The sequence below is a fragment of the Chiloscyllium plagiosum genome, unplaced genomic scaffold, assembly GCF_037043375.1.
Source record: "Chiloscyllium plagiosum isolate Xiang-an unplaced genomic scaffold, Cpla_swu_hap1 HiC_scaffold_33, whole genome shotgun sequence".
Lineage (NCBI taxonomy): Eukaryota > Metazoa > Chordata > Chondrichthyes > Orectolobiformes > Hemiscylliidae > Chiloscyllium > Chiloscyllium plagiosum.
In genome coordinates this window covers 37816880-37843816 of record NW_028270171.1, presented here as the reverse complement: position 1 = coordinate 37843816, position 26937 = coordinate 37816880, and the positions used below count along the sequence as shown (strand labels likewise).

At 42.6% G+C, this 26937-nt stretch overlaps 1 long non-coding RNA gene across 1 annotated transcript in view; it reads left to right on the top strand.

The window, feature by feature from the left end:
• LOC148141486 (uncharacterized) overlaps nt 1-26937 on the top strand; it is a 306543-nt gene that overhangs the window by 230485 nt on the left and 49121 nt on the right. Inside the window, exon 2 of the long non-coding RNA XR_015752544.1 lies at nt 2804-2950. This is a non-coding gene — a long non-coding RNA (uncharacterized LOC148141486). The remainder of the gene's footprint in view (nt 1-2803; nt 2951-26937) is intronic.

The following is a 26937-nucleotide window of genomic DNA, read 5'->3' as shown; positions in this document are numbered from 1 at the left end:
TCACCCAACCTTCTAACCCCTCTTCCAGGTCATTTATAAAAATGACAAACGGCAATGGTCCCAAAACAGATCCTTGCGGAACACCGCTAGTGATGGCACTCCATGAAGAAACTTTGCCATCAACTACTACCCTCTGTCTTCTTCCATCCAGCCAATTCCTAATCCAAACCTCCAACTCACCCTCAATGCCATATCTCCGTATTTTCTGCAGTAGCCTACCATGGGGAACCTTATCAAACGCCTTACTAAAATCCATATATCCCACATCTACCGCTTTCCCCTCATCAACCTCCTTCGTCACCTTTTCAAAGAATTCAATAAGGTTTGTGAGGCACGACCTGCCCTTCACAAAACCATGCTGACTATCCTTGATCACATTATTTCTATCCAGATGTGCATAAATCCTATCCCTTACAATTCTCTCTAAGACTTTGCCCACAACAGAAGTGAGACTCACCGGCCTATAGTTACTAGGGTTATCCCTACTCCCCTTTTTGAACAAGGGAACCACATTTGCTATCCTCCAGTCTTCTGGCACTACTCCAGTAGACAATGAGGACATAAAAATCAAGGCCAATGGCTCTGCGATCTCCTCCCTTGCTTCCCAGAGAATCCTAGGATAAATGCCATCAGGCCAGGGTACTTATCTATTTTCACCTTTTCCAGGATTTCCAACACCACTTCTCTACATACCTCAAAGCCATCCATTCTACTTATTTATGACTCAGTATTCACATCGACGACAATGCCCTGTTCCTGAGTAAATACTGAAGAAAAGTATTCATTCAGTGTCTCCCCAATCTCTTCCGCCTCCACACGCAACTTCCCACTACTATCCTTGACTGGACCTATTCCAGTCGTACGAGATCGTACGAGGAAAGGCTGATACACTTGGGGCTGTTTTCATTGGAGAAAATAAGGTGTAGGAGTGACTTGATAGAGGTGCACAAGATGATTAGGGGTTTAGATAGGGTTGACCATGAGAACCTTTTTCCACGTATGGAGTCAACTATTACGAGGGGGCATAGCTTTAAATTAAGGGGTGGTAGGTATAGGACAGATGTTAGGGGTAGATTCTTTACTCAGCGAGTCGTGAGTTCATGGAATGCTCTGCCAGTAGCAGTGGTGGACTCTCCCTCTTTATGGGCATTTAAGCCGGTATTGGATAGACATATGGAGGATAGTGGGCTAGTGTAGGTTAGGTGGATTTGGATCGGCGCAACATCGAGGGCCAAAGGGCCTGTACTGCGTTGTATTCTTCTGTGTTCTATGTTCTATGTATCTTACTGCAGCTGTACAGAGCCTTGGTGAGACCCCATCTCGAACATTGTGCAGTATTGTGTGCAGTTTTGGTCTCTTTTCCTAACAGACGACCAACCTGACATTGAGGGAGAGCAGCAAAGGATGACCAGACTGATCTCTGGGATGACAGACTTGTTGTGGGAGCAGAGTTTTGGGCAACTGCACCTGTATTTAATGGGGTTTAGGAAAATGAGTGGAAATGTCAGTGAAATGTATAACACTCTGACAGGGCGAGACAGATTAGAAGCAGGGATGGTAATTCCCCTGGCTGGGACGTCTAAAACAAGGGACCACAATATTAGGTACAGATAGGCCACTTTGCATTGAGATGAGAATAAATGCCTGCACTCAGAGTGTGGCGAACCAGGGGTACTCTCTCCCAGATCAGGCTGTGGAAGTCAAGGGGCTGAATAAAAATAAGGATTTCTGGAAATTAAAGGAATAGGGAGAGAGCAGGAGTATGGTGTGAAGATAGAAAATCAGCTGTCATTCCAGGTTGTTCTCCAATAACGCAATAACTGTGTTCCTGTGCAACACTGTGTTGTACAAAATCGTGCAATATTAATAATGGGGTCTATGGAAAAGAGAGGGTAAATGGTGAACCCCCAAAAATATCAGTAAAAACCAAAAATTAAATTTGATCTAACACACAATAGGATAGTCTAAATAAATCTTTAAATTATATGTTGTAATGGAACAGTGCTGTAAATGTAACGCTTTCACACTACAGTCACTCACTGGTGTACTGTACCTTTCACCACAATCTTCACCAGAAAGCGCGCGGGGCTGATTGACCATGTGAGGACGATGGAAAATTCTAGTTCTCCCCAAGATTCTCCCCACAGTTTGAAATAAAGTTCTTTCGAAATATAGACTACAATTCCCAGTTTCAGGCTCAGTTTCAAGGCCTGCAGAGTCGATTGCATTCCTGTTTTTGCTGAACACATTGATTGTACCTTTTGTAAACAGAGGGTTTCTGAGGTAGGATTTGCTGTTCAGCTGGTACCCACCAAGGAATCGCGTCACAGTAAACGCCAGGTTCACTTTATAGAAAAAGGTTCATGAATCGCATTGCAGCCAAGTTGTATTTAATCAACACGCTTTATTGGTGAACTGCCTGTACATAGAATGGAGGCGCAAAACAGACGGGCTGAATGGACTACAGCAGTTCTCATTTTATGTTTCACAATGTTTAAACATGTTCAGGGATATGAATATTGTATGGGGAAAACTGCGTTGAGGAGATGTTCGGCCATTAAGTAGAATGTGGAAAGCTCAATGAGTTGTATGACGTATTCCTTTCCCACTGCTTCTGTGCAGTTTGTGAGAAAGCTCTGTAAATGTTGTCACAAGCTCTCAGCTGTTAGGAAGGAGGTCTCTGCAGGGTCGACAGGATTGTGTTTCCCGTTCCCTTTTCTGATAACGAGTGTTCTCTCCGGGTTTATCCTTTAAGACCTCGGAGCAATTTGATACAATTGAGTGCCTTGCTTGCCCGTTTCAGAGACCATTGAAGAGTGTATCACATGTCTGGAGTCACGTTTCGGCCAGACAGGAAAGCACAGGGGATTTACTTCCTGAAAGTACGCTGGGGAAGGAGATCGACATCTATAATCGATATTGAATAAACGATCACTATTACTGACACCAGGTATGAGATCTCGATATTTAATTAATTGTTGTTAACTTGCACCAGTTACCAGAGAATTAGCCTGGACTGGATTAGCAATCCAATGACAATTCCACATGGGGGCCTATCGGAAACCACACTGAACCGATTATTTCTGTGCTGTGTGACAGCTCTATCAAAAAAAACCCAACCAATTTGACTATCGTGATGGGACTGAGGGCGTGGTAATTGGTCCGCTTGTAATTATTCCCTTCTTAGGGGATGGGACATAGTTGAGTAATTACCCACATTAGGAGAAAGTGAGGACTGCAGTTGCTAATTATCCACATTGCCAGGGAGTTGTCAGAGTTGGAGCTGGAATGAAACAGCTTCCTCAGGTACATGGCTTGTTTTGTAGCAAATGTCCTCAGTCCTATTGCAGGAATGGTGTCAGGGCCAAATGCCTTTGTCGTATCTACAGTGTCCAGCTGTTGCTTCATGTCACGTGCAGTGAATTGAATTGGTTGAAGACGGGCATCAGTGATTCTGAGGGTATCATAGTGAGGGTAAGGTGGGTAATCGACTAAACACTTCTGGCTGAGGATGGTGCAGATACTGCATCTTTGACATGGATGCACAGGGCTGTTCCATTATTTCGGATGGGGATATTTGTGGAGTCCTCTCCTCCAGTCTGTTGTTTAATGGTCCATCGAATTTTATGCATGGATTTGACAGGACGAGAGAGCTTAGATCTGATTTGTAAGTCTTGGCATCATTTCTCCCTCTGTATCAGATGTTAGTCCTGCTGTTTGTAGTGTAACCAGTCAAGTAGTTTTCATGGGTTGTAATCAGGTTTAAGTGCACGTGATTCCGACCCGACCATGTTCACCCACACACGTCACTGACCCATGGATCGGCTTGATGGAAATTTTAGATGGATGGACTATCCTGGGGGAAAAGTGACAGAGTGTCATTGAAATCTACAGCATCAGATGATAACCCAGTTTTAGCTGCATATTGACTGCCAGCCCCCCCGCCCCAACCCCCCGCCCCAGTTCGCACCGAGACCCATGCATCCATCAGCCCTGTACTCAGTGATCTACTCTGGTTTCTGATGCGGACATACTTCCATTTTCTCCCTGACCATGATTCAGAGCTCTGCAGTGTCAGTGATGCCAGCTTTATGCAGTTTCAGAGTCAAGGAACTTGTCACCATGCGTTACTGTTCAGTTCCCAGTGTACGGCGCTCCATGTTGGACAGGATGTTTGGGCATCTTTGACAATATGTCGTTGGAAATTGTTCATAAACAGAAATTGCTGAAGAAATTGCGAAAGATGTTGCAGAAATTTCTGGAGTGCATGCAGAGTTAAACTTTAAGGACCAGTGAACCTTCTATAAAGGTTTTTTTTATTTTTATTTCCAGTATCCATAATTATTTATTTAATTGAAAAAATTGTTCTGCGCCTATTCATTTCTGGAGAAACTCAGCAGGTCAGTCAACATCTGCAGAGAAAGGGAAACAGAGTTAGCGTTTCCAGTCCAGTGTGACAATTCTTCAAAACTGAATACAATTGCAAAATGGTCTTTTAATCACTTGCCAGATGTGGAGGATGGGTGGCAGGGAAAAGAGGGTGTGGCAAAAGAAAACGGGCTTTTAGCAGTGGTGAACGAAAATATTCTGTATAATGGGTCGAATGGGGGAAATGGGTTCTCTCTATTGAATGCAAGATAAAAAAGACACAACCACACAAAGTTATACGGAGGCCAGGAGGGAGAATGTTGACGATGTGGTATTATATAGATTTGGCCACAGATACGTTTTCACTGTGGTCATCATCACCCCCTTTAGATAAAGGAATTCAGGTGCTTGACTTCTTATTGGCACTAGTAAGCGTTTCATGCTGCCTTAGTATTGTAACATGGAGAAAAACAAATCACAGTATGACATTTCGGCTGAGTGTTGGTTACCTGTCATTTTAAATATTGTTTCAATTTTGCAGTGATTATCTTCAAACGCTTGTTCTTGAAGTTAGCATCAGATGGAGTGTAAGATGTTGAGGAGTGACATTATAGAAACTTATAAAATCATGAGAGGTATGGATAGGGTGAATAGCCAAGGTCTTTTCCAAAGGCTAGGGGTATCCAAACATAGAGGGAATAGGTTTAAGGTGAAAGAGGGTAGATTTAAAAGGGAGTAAGGGGCAGCTATTTTACACAGTGGGCGGTGTGGGTATGGAATGAGCTTCCAGAGGAAGAGTGGGAGATGCAAGGACAGCTACAAAATTTAAAACTCATTTGGAAAAACATATGGATGAGGAACATTTAGAGGCACATGGACCTAATGAAAACAGATAGGACTAGTATAGTTTGGAAAACCTGGCAAGCATGGACATTTAGAAAAACTTCACTCAGAGTCAGGGTGATTTTGTGAAAGGGAAATGATATTTTGCCCTGTAAAAATCATGCAAAGTATTTCTGGAGATACCTGAGAATGTAACAACGGACTTGATAAAGGGGATCTGGTAGACACGAGAGATTTTCCACAAGGTATTACAATACAAAAGTTCTTATACAAAACAGAAGCTCCAGGACGTCGGATACTGTATTAACATGGGATGATGATTGGTTAACACAGAAATAGAAGAGTCAGGATTAATGGATCTTTATGGTAAAGGTTTATCTGCTGCAGTACCACAACTATCAGTCTGATGGCATCAGTTATTTACAATCTATGCTGACAGTCTGAAGGAGGGAGTTGAGTGCAATATACATCCGAGTTTGAGGATGACACTGAGAATCAAAAGGCAGGCTGTTACTTAATGGAGAGGACTTCCAGAAAAGGAACAGTAAAGGCATTAAGTCTTTCTGTGTATGAAAAATAAAGTCAGCATGCTGATGCAGCAATAACTTGGTTGGTACATGAGGCGGTTTCCTGGGAAGAAAGGGTTGCGTTATTGACAATCTCTAAGATGGTGAGGCGATAATTAATTGGGGTTTAAATGAATGAAGAGTGATAATGCTGAAAAATACAAGACACAGAAGGGGTTGGAGAAGGTAGATGTTGAGAAATTTTTTTCATTCTTGAGCAAAGTGTCGAACTCGATGATATAGATACCGTATAAGGAACATCGATTTCAATCTGAGATGTAGAGTAATGTCTTCTCTCCGAAGGTAGTAAATGTCTGGAATTCCCTAACTCAGAGAGGTGTGGAGGGATACAAGGAGTCGGCAAGGGAGTGGAGTTGAGCCCTGGAGTAGATCAGCCATGTTCTGATTAAATGAAAGTGTTAGCTTGAGGGGCCGATTGACCTACTCCTGTTCCTATTTATTAATTTCACATGTTATGCTTTTCGAAAGTAACGGGTTATTTTGCTGGAAATCGTGTTGTACAATGTTGCATTCAGAGAGGAGAGCAGAGGATTTGTTGTTTTAACCCTGCGTGGGGTATGTGGCTGCATTCCCAGCGTATCTGGGTCTGCAACATGACCTACATCTGGAGCAGACGTTACAGAGAGGGGAAGCCTGGAAACAGGGACTGGCGGGTGGGGTGGTGGTCACTTCCTGATCCAGCCTGGATTTTCCAAGTAGATTTCCAAAACTACACCGAACCATTGGAGTGGCCTCGATCTGCCCCTGTTTAGCATGCCCGAGGGCTGAATGGAACATCAGAACACAGGGCTGAGGGACACAAGTGGGCCATTCGGCCCTTTCACACTACCCCACCAGTAACTAAAGTCATGGATCATCTCATTGTGATCCCAGCTGCACTTTTCTTTCCATGTACCATTATCCCTGATTCACCTGTCCATGGAAAATCAGACAAAGCCAGCTTCAATATAATATAAAGGTCCAGCCAACCCAAACTTCTGGGAAAGAGAATTCCCACTTGACTGAAATCCCACTTTGTGGATTTATCCTAATTCCTGCTCTGATGGATGTTGGAGGTGTCACCGTTTCCTTTTCTCGTCCCATTCCTCCACTGCTCACATTAAATTTTAAATGTAACCAGGTTGGTGATATGGCCGATAATAAAGTTCTCAGACTGAATCAGGTTCAGTGACAGCAACAAGTCAGGCAGATTTCTTTCGTTAGCCAAAAGTAACTAATAAAACTAACGGATGCGCATGGTGGATCTGTGGTTAGCACTGATACCTCCCGTCACCAAGTAGCTGCGTTCAGTTCCAACCTCGGGCAACCCTCTATGTGGATTTTGAACATTCTCCCCATGTCTGTGTGGATTTCCTCCCAATGTTCTAGCTTTCTCCCATCGTCCATAGATATTCAGCTTAGAGCGGATTGGCCATGCTAAATTGCCCATAGTGCCCAGGGATGTGTAGGTTAGATAGGTTCGTCATGGGAAATGTAGGGTTACATCGATAGAGTAGGGGGGCAGGACCGGGCGGGATACTGTTCCGAGGGTCAATGTGGACATGATAGACGGAATGTCCTGCTTCCACACTGTAGAGATTCTATAAAAACAACAAGAAGTTTGGATGATACAAACACCCAGTGGGTATCTATCTGATCCACTCTCCTCTAGGTTTTGTATGTTTCAATAAGATCACCTCTGATTCCAAGAGTAACCTGTTAAAGCCTCCATAATGTAAGACCCTCATCCCTGAATACATGAAGTGAAACATCTCCGAACTGCTTCCAACTTAATATATCCTTTCTCAGGTAAGGAGACATAAGTAATCTCACACACACATGAGGTTACTTTTTGTTTTCTCAATGGTGAGAGTATTTGGAACTCTCTTCTCTGCAGAGCATTGGAGGCAGAGATATTGAATATTTTTGAGCACAGACAGAAGGTGCATAAAGAATAACGGAGTCAAGGATTATCGGGGAATGTGCAGTGTTGGGGAAATGCTGACAGTGGTACAAAATCACACTGCTCCAGCACATCCAGGAATACAATGCAAAAGAAATGATAATATCGATAAAATGTTAAGGGGAAATCCCAGATGGTGGCGATCTGGAAGGTCTGCTTTGTTGGGCTCTGCATCACAGCACGGGCAAAGTGGTTCCCTAACCCACTCCATCCCAGCCATTTACTTAAATGCTTAGTTTTGGAAAGTTTTGAGAGTTGGCAGTTGTAGTCGACTTAGTTTGTGTAGTTTTTAAGCTCTATGAGACTTTGTTTAGTAATTATCAGTAATTAGAGTTCTTCCTCTCTCGAGTTCAAATGTTGCGACAGTGTGTTCTGGGTAATGATGTGCTTAAATGGTCTACCTGGAACATTAAGATGAGCCATTGGCCAGAAAAGAGGAAAAATTTACTTTCTAGTCTTAAAAAGAGAGAGAGTGGATGTTGTCCTATTGCAGAGATGCACTTTGATGACAAGGAACAATTGACAATACAGCAGGTTGGGCTTGATCTGGTTTATTTCTCGACTTTTAATATTAGGAGGAGGGGAGAAGCCATAATGGATAAAGAAAATCTTCCATTTAACCTACTAGATTGTATTTGACAATCAAGGGAGGCTCATAATACCCAAAACCTTGAACTATAGTAAAAAATATAGTATTTTGAATGTTTATTGCCCCACGCCCCCCCCCCCCCCCCCCCACCCCCGCCCCCCACTCGTAGCGTACCCTCCAAATTCAGTTATCTTGCATCGTGGCACATTATTGTAGAAGTTTTCAAAAGTTTTATGGACCCCACGGTGGACAGAATGTCGAAAGGTGCCCCAATACCCTCGTTATAATGTAAGCAATTAGTGGATATGTGTGCAGAACGAGAGCTGGTGGATGTCTGGTGGCAGATCCACATCACAAGCAGGGATTTTCTTTTCTTCTAACCGGCATAAATGCCACACGAGGTTTGATATCTTCCCCATTCCTGCAACAATCTTAGATTCGATGGCATCCTGCACAATTAGGAATATTACCATTTCTGACCATGAAGCAGTATACTTATTGATTAACATTAAGTGCAATATAATAGATTCGAGACACTAGCGAATGTATCCCTTTATTCTTAAGACTAGTTGGTCAATTTAGTAGTTAGATTAGATTAATTACAGTGTAGAAACAGGCCCTTCGGCCCAAAAAGTTCACAGCGATCCAGCCCCTGACATTTGCTCCTTCAACTAACACTATAGGCAATTTAGCATGGCCAACTTACCTAACCTGCACATTTTTGGAGTGTGGGAGCAAACCCACGCAGACACTGGATAAATGCGTTAACTCCACACAGACAGTCACCTGAGGCAAGAATTAAACCCGGGTCTATGGCGCTGTGAGACAGCAGTGCTAACCATTGTGCTACTGTGCTGACCGCTACAACGAATTCAGATCTTCCTTAGCCATTAATTCAGATTCAACCAATAACTCATCCACTCTATGGGAAATTGCTAAGGCTTATGCCAAGGGAATAATTATTCCTTATGATGGAGCAGAAGGGGGAGCAGGAACGCTGGTTTGAGGCAAAGCTGAGGGCAGCCGAGAGTGCATACTGTGATTGTCGCTCAGTGGCTAAGCTGCAGAGGATCACAACGCTTCGGTCTACAGTGTATTCCACGCTCACACGGACAGCCAAGAAGGTTTTGCAAAACAAAGACTGTTTGAACATGGTGATAAGCCAGGCAGGTATTTATTCTATCTTGCCAGGAAAACGAGCGCCCCTCTTAAGCCATTACCTCAATTAGAGAAGGTATTGGGATCCTTACCTTCAATTCCAAAAGATTAATGTCTCCTGTCCGAGATTTTTCATCGAATTATTTCAGACTGAACATTTTTAGGATAGATGGATTAAGATGGAGTCATTTTTCAAGAACCTGGGTCTTCCAGGAGTAATCCCTGAAGAAGTTTTGTGCCTTAATGCACCATTGTCAGCACAGGAGGTTGTGAAGCAGCTTCAGAATGTAAAGGCGCACGTTCCTGACGGATTTCCTGGTGAACTTTATAAATAATTTATAAACCTATTGTGGGATATAAATGAATTAATGTTATTTCTGCAAGTATAAATTCTGATACAGAATAGGAATGAGAAAATACATATTCAGCAAAAAGAAAGCATGAGACATGAATACAGAACAATGGTGGATATATGGGCAAACAGGAAAGCATCTGTTTCCCCCTTACACGGGGACACAGGAACAAACCCTAATCAAAGAGGTCAAAGTGGCCTCTGGATGGAAATAGATGCTGATAGAAGAAAAGATATGCTTAATCAATAATCTACAATGGACTGACGTCAAACACCCTTATGGGAGTCAGAGATAAGAGTTTGTCACGGACAAGACAGGATAAACAGAAGTTGTGGGATAAGTCTTAAGGAAATGAGTGACGTAAGCGAAGCAGGGAACAGACAATGGAATAAGGAAAAATATGGGGATTCAAACTGTATAAATTTCGAGAGTTTGTTGGATTTGGTGTGCATTTTGTCATTACCTTACCTGGTAATGAGACAGGGCACCCACCTATAGGTGTATAAATAAATGGCGGATTCAGATATTTGTCTCGGACTGAAATTATTAAAGTGAGTGAGCTTTTGTTTCTCACAATTGGGGGCTCGTGTCCGGGATTTTCTTCCATCACCGGGGGGAGTGGCTGGCCTTGGACACTGGGAAGACGCGTCCCGTTCCCCATTGAGGAGCGGTCTCGTGTCCCGGTTTGGTCTGCTCCCTTGGGTGACTGATGTGAATCCTATAAGAGAGACATCTGAATCAGACAGTGATAGGAGCTCGATAGAAAATACAGTGACAAAAGGGGCCAGGCAACTCTGTGCACAGACCAAGGTAAGAAAATTGACTTTTAAGTATTGCCTTGGTGGTCGGGATTGAGTTTTAGTAGTTAATAAGGGACTAACGAAGGAACTCAATATGGCTTGCGCTTTGGGTAAGAAAAAAGCCTCCGGGGAAACAAAGTAAGGAAAAGACAATGGAAATGGAGGCGGGGTCCCTTACAACATTCCTCCAGAAAGTCCTTTGGGCAGGATGTTGTGGAAATTGGCAAAATAATACTTGTGCAAGGGAGAAAGATGATTAAATATTGTTGCTTTGTATGGACTAAGGACTCCATTCTTCGTCCCGCTGTCTTCTGGCCAAAGTACAGATCGGACGAAGACTGGGTTTGTGAATATCTGAGTTTATATGTCAATATGCGAGAGAGAGAATGAAAAGAGCTGTACAGCTGGTAGGAAGTTTAACCCTTTGTGATTTGGTTTGAATGCACATTTGTTTGTTGGTGATTGAATGTTTGCGTTTTATTCCCTGGTGCTTGAGTTCCAGGACTGTTTTGAATCTGATTTTTGTTATGGAAATTTAACATGATTTCTTTTAAGGTTAAGGATTCTATTGTGATTATGAAGAAAAAAAAAGGAATGATAACTCCTGTTCTTTTTACAGATCATGACTGCCTTACTATCAGTTTCTAACTAATCTCTTTTATCTTTACATAAAAGCGATTTATAGAGGACAGTTGAAGTTTCAGTTCAACATTAGATTGTAGTAAAAGCAAAATTCTATGGTTAATATCTGTGACCTTGGATTCAGCCATTGTTCATGCATTAGAAGTTTTTTTTTAAAAAAAACTTGAGTAGACAAATTCTTTTAAGGCAAGTTCTGATTATTTTACGACTTATAGTATTGTAATTGAGCAATGATTGGTCAGGACTATTTAAGGAAACTAATTCTGGATCTAAATTAAAGGACTAAAACTGGGTAATTACAGTGAATTGCAAAATTGGGAACTGTATGCATTTTGCATTTTGACTATTAAATACTGAAGAAATGAACGTAAATATATATGAATATATTTATAAGTTAGGAACAGGCTTTGAAGGTTAGTCAAGCATGAATTGATGAATTGGTGTTTGAAGTTATGGGGAGCTAGAAATATTGCAATATTTCTTTAAAAAAAAGAAAAAGGGGAAAAACGTAACGACTTATCCCCTTTGGGAGGTACCCATAGGGGACAAAGAGATTGGGTTTGTAAGTGCCCCCCTCACCAGTGGGGAGGTCAGAACATTTAAAAAGGAAATGGAGGTCCTGGTTGAGGATCCGGTGGGGTTGTCTGAACAAATTGTTCAATTTTTGGGGCCCAGTCTGTATACCTGGGCTGAATTAATGTCTATTTTGAATATATTATTTACTGGGGAGGAAAGGGGACTTGTACGAGGAACTGCCATTAAAATATGGGACAGGGAACACCTGATTGGAGATGGGGATGCTGGACAGGGAGAGATGAAGTTTCCCCTCAGAGACCCCCAGTGGGAAAACCAAAACCCGGAGCATAGAGAAGAAATGAGGGAATTGAAAGACCTGATTCTAAAAGGAATAAGGGAGGCAGTTCCGAAGTCACAGAATTTGATTAAAGCCTTTGAAATTAGACAGGAGAAAGATGAGACTCCCTCAGCTTTCTTGCAAAGATTAAGGGACTCAATGCGGAAATACTCTGGAATGAACCCTGAGGACCCAGTGGCACAGGGTCTTTTGAAAGTACATTTTGTGACAAGAGCATGGCCAGACATACAGAGAAAGATACAGAAGATAGAAGGATGGAGTGAAAAACCATTAGATGAATTGTTGAGAGAGGCACAGAAAGTGTTTGTAAAGAGGGAGAGGACAAGGGGGAACATTTGATAGAGGGTTTGAGCGACAGGGGCAGAGATGGAAGTCGCTACAGGCAGGATGCTATTATTGTGGAAAGATAGGGCATTTTAAGCGGGAGTGTCCTGATCTACAAAGGGAAGAAAAGGCAATTCCGCTTATGAATTATGATGAAGAATAGGGGTGTCAGGGGTTCCTGCCCTCAGGGGCCCACCAGGAACCCTTGATAAACTTGAAGGTGGGACCGTGTAGGGAGGAGGTAATCTCCCTAGTAGATACGGGGCAGCACGGTCATCGCCGAATTTTAAACCAAAGAAAGTAGAAATGTTTACACGGTCAATTACTGTTTCGGGGGTGAAAGGGGAAGGATTTACTGTTCCAGTATTTGAACCTATGATGATAGAAGGTCCTAAGGATAGGATCACAGGGGAACTGCTGTATATCCCTGATATAGGAAGTAACTTACTGGGGAGAGATTTAATTATCCTTTTAGGACTGGAGATTGGAATTCAGGAAAAAGAATTAGTTGTACAACTGGCAATATTGACAGAGGATGCAGAGAGAGAGATAGACCCTATTGTATAGGCTAGAGAAGGGAATCGTGGAAAACTACAGATCCCTCCCCTTACAATAAATTTAAAACGGAAAGGGGACGTTGTCTGTGAACAACAATATCCTATTTCCATAGAAGGTAAACGGGGACTGCAGCCAGTAATTGAGGGACTGATTAGAGATGGTTTGTTGGAGCCATGTATGTCTCCTTATAATACCCCAATTCTACCAGTGCGGAAATCTGATGGAACTTATCGATTGGTGCAGGATTTGAGAACATTAAATCGAATAGTACAGATCAGGCACCCAGTGGTGCCAAACCCCTACACATTATTAAGTAAGATCCCTCATGATCACAAATGGTTTAGTGTGATAGATTTAAAGGATACCTTTTGGGCTTGTCCCTTGGCGGAGGAAAGATTTGGGACTATCCCCCTATGAAATCTTATTTGAATTACCTTATCTGGGAACACAGGGAGAATTGCCAATTCCCGAAACTAAAGATTTGTTTTTAAAGAAGTATATACTGGGCTTGTCCTCCTCTTTATCTTTCCTCAGAAAACAGAGTCTATTGGCACAGACTCCGCCCCTTGAATTTGCTGTTCATCCCATCCGGCCAGGAGATTGGGTCTTAATAAAATCATGGACAGAGACTAAGCTGCAGCCAGACTGGGAAGGGCCGTACCAGGCTCTTTTGACTACCGAAACGGCAATAAGGACGGTGGAGAAAGGCTGGACTCACTACATTCGGATCAAAGGGCCAGTGGACCCTCCAGTTGAGGAAGAAGTCTGGACAGCCGAATCAACACAAGACCCGCTGAAACTCAGACTAAAGAGACTTTGAGTAATTGACTATACAGTGGCGATGCGGGCGCGGGATTATTTCTGTAAGATTGTATATTAAGCCTTTTTGTGTTTTAGCATAATGATCAGAATACTGGGAATACTTAGAGTTATGATGCTAGCCCTCTTGGTATTAGGATTTTGTCACATATCATTTTCATATGTATTATTAATGGTTCCTGAGTCTGATAATCCACAAGTAATAGACACTGATATATGTAGCTTAGTAAATTGTGGGAATGTAGCTAATCAGAGACAATACCGCAACTCAGAGATACATCTTAAGTCCTATGGGGATGGCCTCGGGGATGGTACCTGGTATAATGGTCTTGTCACAATACACCGGGCCCCCTTCCGACCAGCACGCGATTGTCCCAATAAAAAGTGTAACCCCATATATTTAATGATAAGAAAAACCACATGGCACGGAGCGGTTTTGGGAGGTGGCACTTATGAGGTACAATTAAATGAAACATTTGGGATTGAAATGAAAGCAAATAGGAAGGAGTTTGTGGGCTGTTGTTTTCGAATTAGCATAGGACAGGGAAAAATGGGTAGAATTACTGGGTAATGAGATACAACCTTTCACTCCTCCCAATGATCCTACAGTAATAAAAATTATAGAGGTAAAGGATTTGAAACAGACCATCGAGATAGAGACTGGGTACGGGGATACAAATGCCTGGGTTGAATGAGTAAAGTATACTGTAAAAAGTCTGAACAAAAGCAATTGCTATGGATGTGCCTCCGGTAGGCCAGTGGCCCAGGTGGTTCCCTTTCCGCTCGGGTGGAAGCGAGACAGGAAGGGCATGAAATGTATGATAGCCCTGTATCAGGATGAGACTGTATGGAATGATAGGAATTGTACCTCCCTATCTCTGATGTTCCCTCCCTTGGAGGAGAAAGATGCAAAAGTTCCCCCCACATTTTCCGCCGCAGTTGGAAATCACACGTCATGTGTGCACAGGCGAGGTACGAGTCGGTCGAGACATTTGGGGGAGCTGAAATTATGTACAGAGATTAAGAATGTTACCGAAACGAAGAAGGGAGGGAACTACTCAGCATTAAAGGTTCCCCGAGCGGATCTGTGGTGGTACTGTGGAGGAAAAATATTGAGACCCACCCTACCTCCGGATTGGAGAGGGATATGCGCAATTGTACAATTGGCAATTCCATTTACCCTGGCATTTGAGAAGGAAAAGATAGTAGGGAAAAAGGGAAGGGGTAAGAGATTACTGTTAGATAATTCTTTTGATGACAGGATTTATCTTGATTCGGTAGGAGTCCCTAGGGGAGTGCCTGAATTCAAAGCTCGTAACCAGATTGCAGCAGGCTTTGAGTCAGCTCTCTTTTGGTGGGCAACAATTAATAAATAAATTACATTTTTTATAATCAACAGCGATTTATAAAATTATACAAGAGAGGCGGTTAAAGGAATATCAGAACAGCTTGATGCGACAAGTAGGATGGCATGGGAAAACAGAATAGCCCTTGATATGATTTTAGCAGAGAAAGGGGGTGGTGGTTTTTATCCTTACTTCCCTGATAGTAGTAGTCGGGGTATTGGTGGCCATTGGCTGTTGTGTCATACCCTGTATACGAGGGCTCACCCAGAGGCTGATTGAAACAGCCTTGATGAAACGAATGCCCCTGAGGGGACATTTGACAGAGGAACTTTATCAACTAAATAATAAGGAGATGAGTGAGACTAAGATGGATGAAATCTCTGAAATGATGCTTGCGAATTTTGGGAACAATGTTTAAAAAAAAAAAAGAGACAAAAATGCAGAAGATAACAGATAGTAATGAAAAGAAAAAGGGGAAATTGTGGGATATAAATGAATTAATGTTATTTCTGCAAGTATAAATTCTGATACAGAATAGGAATGAGAAAATACATATTCAGCAAAAAGAAAGCATGAGACATGAATACAGAACAATGGTGGATATATGGGCAAACAGGAAAGCATCTGTTTCCCCCTTACACGGGGACACAGGAACAAGCCCTAATCAAAGAGGTCAAAGTGGCCTCTGGATGGAAATAGATGCTGATAGAAGAAAAGATATGCTTAATCAATAATCTACAATAGACTGACGTCAAACACCCTTATGGGAGTCAGAGATAAGAGTTTGTCACGGACAAGACAGGATAAACAGAAGTTGTGGGATAAGTCTTAAGGAAATGAGTGACGTAAGCGAAGCAGGGAACAGACAATGGAATAAGGAAAAATATGGGGATTCAAACTGTATAAATTTCGAGAGTTTGTTGGATTTGGTGTGCATTTTGTCATTACCTTACCTGGTAATGAGACAGGGCACCCACCTATAGGTGTATAAATAAATGGCGGATTCAAATATTTGTCTCGGACTGAAATTATTAAAGTGAGTGAGCTTTTGTTTCTCACACTATTGTCAGGGCTGATGTTTAACGTGTTCTGTCACTCATACAGTCAGGAACCCCTCCCTCTATCCTTAATAGAGGCTCATATCTCTCTGATGCTGAAGAAAGGAAGACCCCGGAGGATGGTGCTTCTTACACGCCAAACTCATTTTTAAATGTTGGCCTCAAAATCCTGTCTGAGATCCGTGCATTATGGTGGAAACTTTGCTGTTTTCCGTTACCAAAGAGGACCAAACCGGCTTTATAAAAGGCCGCAGATCTTCCTACAATGTTAAGAATTTACTCAATATGATCCAATAGTGTCAACAAGAATCTGTGCAGGGATTATTGATCCCTTTAGATGAGAGAAGGCATTTGATTGGGTTGAGTGGCCGGATCTCTTCTGTACATTCGAATGGTTTGGTGTACGCAAAGTTTTTATCAAGTGGATGAGGGTCATTTTCCGCGATCCTCTGGCTGCGGCTCTCAATAATCTGTAATATTAATGTTTCTGCAGGCAGCCGACACGGTTGGCACCTTTCACCATTGTTGTTTACGTTGGGGATTGAGACACTGGCAGAGGCCATTCGTAGGGATGCCAACATATCTGCCCTAGAGGTGGGATCGAAGTCACGAAAGATTACATTATATGCAGATTAGGGTCTTATGTTTTTGTCAAATCCCGCAATTTCGGTAGTTCATGTGATGCGATGCATTGATTCGCTTGTTGCCTTTCCGTGCGATAAGATTAATTTTACAAAGTTGGAGGCCATGCCTATGGGAGGTCTTAGGGAAATACCTGATACTGAGGACAAATCCTGGATTCCTTTTAAATGGTCACGCGGGTGGTTTGCCTATTTCAGTATCTTCATTACATTTGTCTTTGATCATGTATTTAACGTGAACTATGTCCATTTGTTTGACAAAATTAAACAAGACCTTCAAAGATGGAGGCATTTCCAATATCCTGGCTCGGTCAGATAGCTGTTATCAAAATGAATGTCCTTCCTCATTTCCTGCACCCAGTTCAAATGCTTTCTATGATGTTTCCCAGACAGATATTTCGGAAACATAATGGCTGGTTTAGCTCTTTTATTTGGCACCATAAGCGATTCTTTATCTAGCTAACAAAATTGCAACTGCCCCACAGATTGTGAGGAGTAGATCTCCCCGATTAAACGCAAGCAATTAATTTTTTTTTCATCGTATGTTAGTGCCTGGACCGCTGAGGTCTCGGCATCAATATGGCTAGACATTGAGCCCTCTCAGACAAAGTCTGTTGTTCTTAGATAAAATGACAACATTTATGGAATATTGGCATAAAATAATGATTATCGATACTGTTAAATCTTGAAGGACAATGCGTCAGATCAAGGCAATACAGCCAAAATCATGTTTCTTACCCCTATAATTGGTATACCGGGGATAATGTATTCCAGGTTGAAACTGTGGTCAGCGAGGGAAACACCTTGTTTGGGTGATTTAGAATTATAGTATCCCTACAGTGTGGAACAGGTCCTTGGGCCCAGCAAGTCCAATTCGATCCTCTGAAGAGTAACCCACGCACACCCATTCCCCTACCATCTTATATTTACCCTGATTAATGCCCCAACTTACAGATCCTGGAACACCATGAGCGATTGAGCAATGGCCAAGTCATCTAACATGCACATGTTCGTGACTGTGGGAGGAAACCTACGCAGACACAGTTGAGAATATACTAACTCCACACAGCCAGTCACCCAAGGCTGGAACCAAACCCATGACCCTGGTGCAGTGAGTCAGCAGTGCAAACCACTGAGCCATCACGTATGACTAGAAGGAGAAACAATGATAACGTTTGAACAAATAACTCGTAAGTATGGACTACCTGGTAGAGACTTCTTCTATGTTTTTTCCAGATTAGAGATTTGATTAAAAAACACAATTTTAAAAGACACTTATAGATCCAATACAGAGAAGCAGGTGATTATTGTAAAGAATACACTCTATGTCAGTACCCTTTACCATTTGTTAGAGAGTGTCCCCGCAGGCAAGACTGTGCAGCTTCGTGACGTCTGTGTGAGAGAGTTGGGGGTTTAGATCTTTTCGGAGATATGCGAGGATATTTGTGAAAATGCTCGGAGGATTTTGATCTGTAATAGAACCCATTCCATGCAGTTGAAAAATCGTCATAGGTTCTATCTGACCCCAGATTTTCTCTCAAAATTCAAAGTGGGATTGTCTTCAGCATGTCCTAAATGCAGAATGACTACAGACACTCTTACTCATTGCATGTGGTCCTGCTGCAGGCTTCGTATATATTGGAACACTGCGTTAGGTGTGGTAGAGTGGGTCTTGGGGACCGAATTGGAGATGGACCCGGTTTCTGTTTTCCTGGGTCTGCCCAGAGTATCTTACGCAGATGCACATGGGAAAAAATATATATTCTTACTTTCTATGCTAGGAACAAAATTATGTTGTGTTGTATGCCTGAAAACTCCCCGAGTCTGTTGAGACTTTGTAAGCTCATCATGGAGAATATCCCTTTCGACTTTCTCACCAGCATGGTGCACCAAAAAAACAGAGATTGATATAAGTCATAGAATCATAGAGTCATGGAGATGTACAGCATGGAAACAGTCCCTTCGGTCCAACCCATCCATGCCGACCAGATATCCCAAACCAATCTAGTCCCATCTGCCAGGACATGGCCCATAACACTCCAAACCCTTCTTATTCATTTACCCATCCAAATGCCTCTTAAATGTTGCACTTGTATCAGCCTCCCTGACATCTCCTGGCAGTTCATTCCATACACGTACCACTCTCTGTGTGAAATAGTTGCCCTGTAGTTCTCTATTATATCTTTCCCCTCTCACACTAAACCTATACCCTCTTGTTCTGACTCCCCGACCCCAGGGAAAAGACTTTAAATATTTACCCTATCAATGCCCTCATAATTTTGTAATCTCGATAAGGTCACCCCTCAGCCTCCGACGCTCCAGGGAAAACAGCCCCAGTCTGTTCAGCCTCTCTCTATAGCTCAAATCCTCCAACGCTGGCAACATCCTTGAAATCTTTTTTGAACCCTTTCAAGTATCGCAACATCTTTCCAATATTAAGGAGAGCAGAATTGCACGCAATATTTCAACACTGGCCTAACCAGTGTCCTGTACAGCCACAACATGATCTTACAATTCCTGTACTCAATACTCTGACCAATAAAGGAAACGCCTTCTTCACTATCCTATCTCCCTGCGACTCTACTTTCAAGGAGCTAAGAACCTGCACTCCAAGGTCTCTTTGTTCAGTAACACTACCTGCGACCTTACCATTAAGTGTATAAGTCCTGCTAATATTTTCTTTCCCAAAATGCAGCACCTCGCATTTATCTGAATTAAACTCCATCTGCCACTTCTCAGCCCATTGGCCATTTGGTCAATCTGAAGTGACCCTCTTCGCTCTCCACGACCCCTCCAATTTTGGAGTCATCTGCAAGCTTAGTAATTGTACCTCTTATGCTTGCATCCAAATCATTTATGTCAATGACAAAAAGTAGTGAATCCAGCACCGATCCTTGTGACGCTGCACTTGTCAAAGGCCTCCAGTCTGAAAAACAACCCTCCACCACCACCCTCTGTCTTCTACATTTGAGCCAGTTCTGTATCCAAATGGCTAGTTCTCCCTGTATTCCATGAGATCGAAACATGCCATTCAGTCTCCCATGGGGAACCTCATCAAAACCATTACTGAAATCCGTATAGATCACATCTACCCCTCTGCCCTCATCAATCCTCTTTGTTACTTTCTCAAAAAACTCAATCAAGTTTGTGAGACATGATTTCCCATGCACAAAGCCATGTTGACTATCCCTCATCAGTCCTTGCCTTTCCAAATACATGCACATCCTGTCCCTCAGGATTCCCTCCAACAACATGCCCACTACCAACGTCAGGGTCACTGGTCTATAGTTCCCTGGTTTGTCCTTAACACCCTTCTTACACAATGGCACAACGTTAACCAACCTCCAGTCTTCCGGCACCTCACCTGTGACTATCCATACTACTAATATCTCAGCAAGAGGCCCAGCAATCACTTCTCTAGCTTCCCACAGAGTTCGAGGGGACACCTGATCAGGTCCTCGGGATTTATCCACCTTTACACATTTCAAGACATCCAGCACTTCCTTCTTTGTAATATCGACATTTTGCAAGGTGTCACCATCTATTTCTCTACATTTTATATCCTCCATATCCTTTTCAACAGTAAATACTGATGCACAATACTCCTTTCGTATCTCCCCCACACTTCCTGTGCTAGTAAAAATATTCTGTTGTTTTGGATGTCTGAAAAAACCCCGGGTCTGTTGGGTGGTTGTAAGCTCGTCATGGAGAATATCCCTTTGGACTTTCTCACCAGTATGGTGCACCGAAAAACAGAGATTTATATAAGATGTGGCAACCCTTTTCGGATTTCCTCGATACAGGCTTATCTGCCACTCTAAAAAGGGCTTTTATATAGCCATGACGATATTGTCTAATGAATCACATATTAGGAATTATGAACGTATGAATGTGTATCAGTTGATGCTCTCGAAGAACGAGAGCTATCACTTTGTTATGCTGAGCCGTATTATTTATTTATTATTTATTGTTTCTTTTTGTTTTTCTTCTGTCCGTTCAGAGACTTTAACTTATTTTGTATATACATGCACATGGGTGTAATTTTGTTCAGTTATTTGAGTTGTTTTGTTATTGGTTTAATATAATAATAAAGTATCTTTTTCAATAAAAGAATTGTTTAAAAAAATTAAAATGCTAACATTGATAGATTAGAGTCCCAAATAACTCTCATTAGAGAATCCACTCATGATGGTTTACGTTGAAGGTCCCCACATGGGTGATGAGGTGAGGTTGAGAGATCTTCATGGTCACCTCTGTCAGTGTGAGGAATTGCGCTGGTGGCCTCCCTCTGCATCACAAACCAACCATCCAGCCAACTAAGTGGGAGACTGTGTAATATTGCACACAGAATCAGTCACAAAAAAGGGCAAGAGAAATTTTAATGACATGGGTAAAGGTGGATTCGAGATAAAAATGTTCTCTGCTAGAAATTATATTTTATAATGAGACAAGTGTTTGGAAGCTGTCTTTGGTTGAATACAATAAGATGAGACAAGTGAAATAACCAGAATGACTAATTGTGATTGGATATCGATAACCATAAAATAAGTGCATGTTTTTGATTGGTCTGTAGAAAGCATGCTGACTGTTGCATGAATTTATATATCAGATGTAATATATTGTTAGAAGACTGTCCCCATGAGAAATGCCTTCTGAACACATGCTAGAAGAAACCCGGGGTATGAAGTGTCTGAGAATCGTCTGCTCGGTAACAGGAACCTCGGGGTTGAATGACTGGAAGTTCCTGTAACATGAAGCTGAGAAAGCCATCAGAACACCCCCAAACAAATTGAACGTTGGAGCATATTTGAAGTACTGAATGGCCTCATGATGGATTTTAATTGTGTGTGATTTGAAAAACGTACATCTCTAATCTATCCTCTTACGTGTTACGTACTGGGGCACAGCCGTTTTCTTGAAACTGGAATACGTTGGAACAATACCTGGAACATTCCATAATTGACATTCTGCAGAATATTCTCTAACTATGTGGTGGTGGGGGGGATTTGAAAGGCAAGAGAGAAAGAGAGGGAAGGTGCTGCCTGCAATAGTGAGAGTGGTGGAGCATGATCCTTGTTTGGGGGTTGGTGCTATAACAGATATACAGTGAGTGTGAGGGAGCAGAGAAAATATGGTGACCCTTATCCTGACAGAGTGGGGAAGCTTATTTATGCTTGTCCTGTTTTGTTGGACATTTCTTCAGACCCCAGAAACTGCACTGAGCTGGATGGTGAGCTCAGCCCATGCTCGGTGGATCTGTAGTGTGGCCCCCTCTGGGAAGAGAATGGTCCCCTTTTGTACTAGCACATCCACCAGGACATCCGTGCTGCTGTCGACAAACCGTAATGTAATTTCCCCTTCATTGCCATGCTTGGGGAAAATGTGCAGGGCAGCTCCAAACTGAGAAGGCTCAACCGTGTTCCCATTGATCTTTTAAACATGGCACCAGTGTCAGGGATTACGGAATATCCAGGGGCATCCGGGCGACTGTGAGTACCTCCAGTCATGATGGGTGGGAGAATCGGGCTGGCATTGTATGAGAGGGACACTATGGAGTGGGATGTGTAGTTAATGAGATGAGTTTGGTAAGATCGCACCAGGAAACTAGCTCGGCCTCGTGCAGACAACCCCTCTGACACACTCAATAAAAATGTCCCTGAGACAGTTTTTTTGTTAGATTCAGCCCAGTGTGGCGAAGACTGTCCTCACTCCCAGTTACAAAGCTGCAGAACAAATGCTCATCCAAAACTCTCCATCGCCTGAACTCACAGCAATATCCCTTTCACTCAATATTCTTCGAAATACTGACCCGTGTTGCATGATACTATCGAAATGTCTTCATTTCAGCATTCTGAATCTGTGAACATATTCTTCCATGACATTTTAGCTCAGTCTCCCCCCTACCCTGTCTTCACCCCAAAACACTCATTTACAGTCATATTGCACGAGACTGCCAGTGTGACTGGCCATTTGGCCCAGCTGGTCCATGCCAACCAAAATGTCCATCCAGACTCACCCCATTCCCCTGCTCTTGTTCTGTATCCCTCTAATCCTTTCCTATCTGTGTATGTGTCCAAATGCCTTTTCAATCTTGTTATTATACCCACCTCAATCGCTTCCACTGACAGCTCCGTCCATATGCGTACCACACTCTGTGTAAAAAAGTTGCCCCTCAGTTTCCTTTTTATATTTTTTATCCTTTCCAAACATTAATGCATATCCTCTAGTCCTCGATTCCACAACCTTGGGAACAAATTTTGAAGTGTTCACCCCATGCACACCTCTCATGATTTTATAAGGGCTACACTTATATAAGAAACCCTTCGGTTTCCTACGCTGTAAAGAAATAAGTTCTAATCTGTCCAACCTCTGCCTATAACTTAGAGCCTTTAGCCGAGGGAACATCTTTGGAAATTTGTTCTACGTACTTTCTTGTTCAATAATATCCTTTCTAGAGCAAGCTGAACAAAACTGAACACAATACTCCAATACAGCCTTTCCAACATCATGTACAACTGCAACATAACGTCCCACAGTCTATACTCAATACGTTGATGAAGGCCAATGTGCCAACAGCCTTCTTCACTGTCCTGTGTATCTGTGACTCAAATTTCAGACAACTGTGCACCTGATCTCCAACGTCCTTTTGTTGCACTACACGCCTTAAGGCACTATCATTTGTCATTAAATTCCTACCTGGATTTGACTTTCCTAAATGCAAGACACTTATCTATATTAAACTCCGTTTGTTATTTCTCAGCCCACTTCCCCAGCTGATCAGGGTACTGCTGAAATTTCTGATAATGTTCCTCACTGTAAATGATGTCTCCTAATTTAGTGTCATCTGCAAACTCACTAACGTTGCGTTGTGCACTCTGGTCCAAATCATTTATATAGATAAAAAACCTCAATGGGCCCAGGACCGATCACTGAGGCATTCCACTAGTCACAGGCCTCCAGTCCGACAAACATACCTCCACCATAGCTATTTGCTTCATAACGTCAATTTCCCAGTTTACATTGGAGTCCATGTAATCTAACCTTCCAGAGCGGCCTACCATGTGGAACCTTATCAAAGGCCTTACTGAAATCCATATCGAATATGTCTACCACCCTGCCCTTGTCAACCTTTCTGGTCACTTCCTCAAAAACTCTATCAAAGTTTGTCAGGCATGATCTGTCAGACACAAAGCTATGCTGACTGCTCCAAGTCAAACTCTGTTTTTCCAAATGCATGCATATCTTATATCTGCATACCTTCTCAAGTGGCTTCCAGAAACAGACGTGAAGCATATTGGTCTATATTTCCCAGGCTTTTCTTTGCAGCTCGTCTAAATAAGGGCACGACATTTGCTACTGCACAGTCTTCCGGGACCTTGCCCCTGAACTGTCTTCTCTCGCCTCGTGCAGTTCTCTTAGATATATTTGGCCAGGACCAAGAGATTTATCTGACATTGTGCATTCTAATATATCCAACAGCACTTCTACTGTGATATGGACTGTACCAAGATATCTCAACTAACCTCCCAAAGGTCACAGGTCTTCATGTCTTCCTTCATAATAAACACAGAGGGGAAATTGAGGACCTCACCCATCTCTTGAGGTTTTACACATGCATGTCCATTTTGGATTTTATTCTCTCTCTAGTTGTTCTTTTTCTTTACTATACTGAATTTGGATTCATCCTAATCTGTTCAGCCAAGGCTATCTCATACCCCCTTTTCGCCTTGCTGATTTCCTTCACCAGTAAACTCCTGTATCCCCTGTGTACCTCAAAAGATTCCCTTGGTCCCAGCTGCCTGTACCTGAGCAACGCCTCCTTTTTTTCTGGTCAGAGCCTCAATATCTCATGTCATCCAGGGTTCTCTCTTCCAGCCTCGCTTTTCCTTCACCCTCACAGGAACATATCGACCTTGAACTTGAGCTATCTCACTTTTGAAGCCCTCTCACTTTCCCGCGATCCTTTTGCTTGGAAACACACTTCTCCAATCAAGCCCTTCAATCCCCTGCCTAATTCCAACAAAATTCGCCTTGCCCCAATTTAGAACTTGAATCTGTGGACCAATTTTGTCCCTACCATACCTATTTTAACATTAATACAGCTCTGGTCACTTTTCCAAAAATGCTCCCCCACTTTAGGTCCGTCACCTATCCATCCCTATTTCCCAAAAGTAGGTCGAGTTAGTCCCTTCTCGAGTAGGATTCGCTATATATTGCTTGTGGAAATAATCCTGAACACACTTAACAAATTACGTTCCATCTAAGTTCTTAACCCACTGAAAGTCCCCGTCTATGTTAGGATAATTAAAATCACCTATTATGACAACCCTATTGCTCCTGCAAGTCTCGCCAGTCTCCCTGCATATTTGTTTTTCTAATTCCCATTGATTATTTGAAGGCGTATAGTACAACCACTATAATATCACCATCCCCCTCTTACTTGTTTGCATCATTTACACAGTCTCATTGCATATTATCTCAGTTATTTCATCTTTAAATACTAGAGTGATACGCGCCTTAATCAGAACTATTGGTATTTAAATTGTTTCTATTTACATCTCTTCCTCGCAGTGACTTTCACATTCGCCGCATCCCTTGTCAAGGCTCAGTGGAGATATGGAGCTGTAAATTGATGGGAGCTGCACATCCTGTCAGTTCTAAACTTGGCTGCAAGTTTCCCCACACTGGGCAGTGATCTAACACAGTATTACCGAACAATGCAACAGCCTGGGTTTATATATGAATGAACCAGTGCGGACTGCACAGCTCCCCACGCTGGACATTCAGGCCAGGATTATAGATCCAGCATTGGTGTGGGCTGCACAGAGTTCCACTCTGGATATTGCTGGGTTGCATTCAGCAGTACACGAGCCGGATCTACACAGTACTCCATCCTGAATATGTAATGGATGGGCTGATTGTGTAAGTTGGATTGCGAATGTGAGAGAACTAAACATCTGGCAATGCCTTTATTTTGTTTTTTTAATTCGTGTGATTGGACTCTTCAAATCCTGATTCATCCGGTTTGACCCATCTCTCTGGATGAGTCATGGTAACTGTTGTTACAGAATCTGTGTCGGCAACATGACCAAAAAATGGAGCAGAGGCTGCAGAGAGGACAGTCTCCGTAAAATGGAATGAGGGAATCACCATCAGATCAGCCGCGGTCTTAGTGAATGTTGGGGCAGGATTGAATGGACCACTGATGCAATTTATTCATATATTTCTGTTTGTTCCAAGCAAACTCCCCTTCTCTCCCAGTGTCCCATACTGGTGGGGAGTGAGTCACCTCCTCCTGTTCCTGCATAACAGGATCCGCGGGCCTCAGTAGCCTCCAGATTTCCCTGTGCCCCAGTTTTGAGCAGTTGAGTGACTGCCTCCTGTTTCTGTGTCCCAGTCTCCAACAGTTGAGTCTCCTGTTCCTGTGTCCCAGTTTCAAGCAGTTAAATGATTCACTCCTGATCCCAAGTTTGTGAAAATACATGTCCTCCTCCTGCTCCTGAGTAACCGGTTCCAATAGCTCTATGCTCACATGCTGCTCCTGTGGAATTGAGGTGAGGGACTGAATGGCCTCTTCACATTCTTTACAGCTTTTCTTGACTAAAGACCTTTCTGCTGTTTCAGTAAAACACCATCAAATTCTGAATGATGTATTTTTGTATTTGACTCTCAGTAATTGAGCAAACAAGCCGACTGGCAGAATTCAGATGCTGAATAGCCTCCTCCTGTTCCAGTGTTATACACTGAAGTGTCAATATACTCTCAGAGATGTACAGCAAGGAAAAAGATCGTTGGGTCTGGTCTTCCATACCGCAAATATCCAAAATTAATCTCGTTCCCTTTGCCAGCAGGTGGCCCATCTCCTTCTACACGCTTCCCATGCATCTACCCATCTAAATGCTTTTTAAATGGTGTAAATGTACCTGCCTCCACCACCTCTTTTGGCTGTTCAATCCATACATACAGGGGTCTCTGTGTGGAAATGTTGTCCCTCATGTCCCTTTTTAAATCTTTCTCCTCTCACCTTCAACCTTT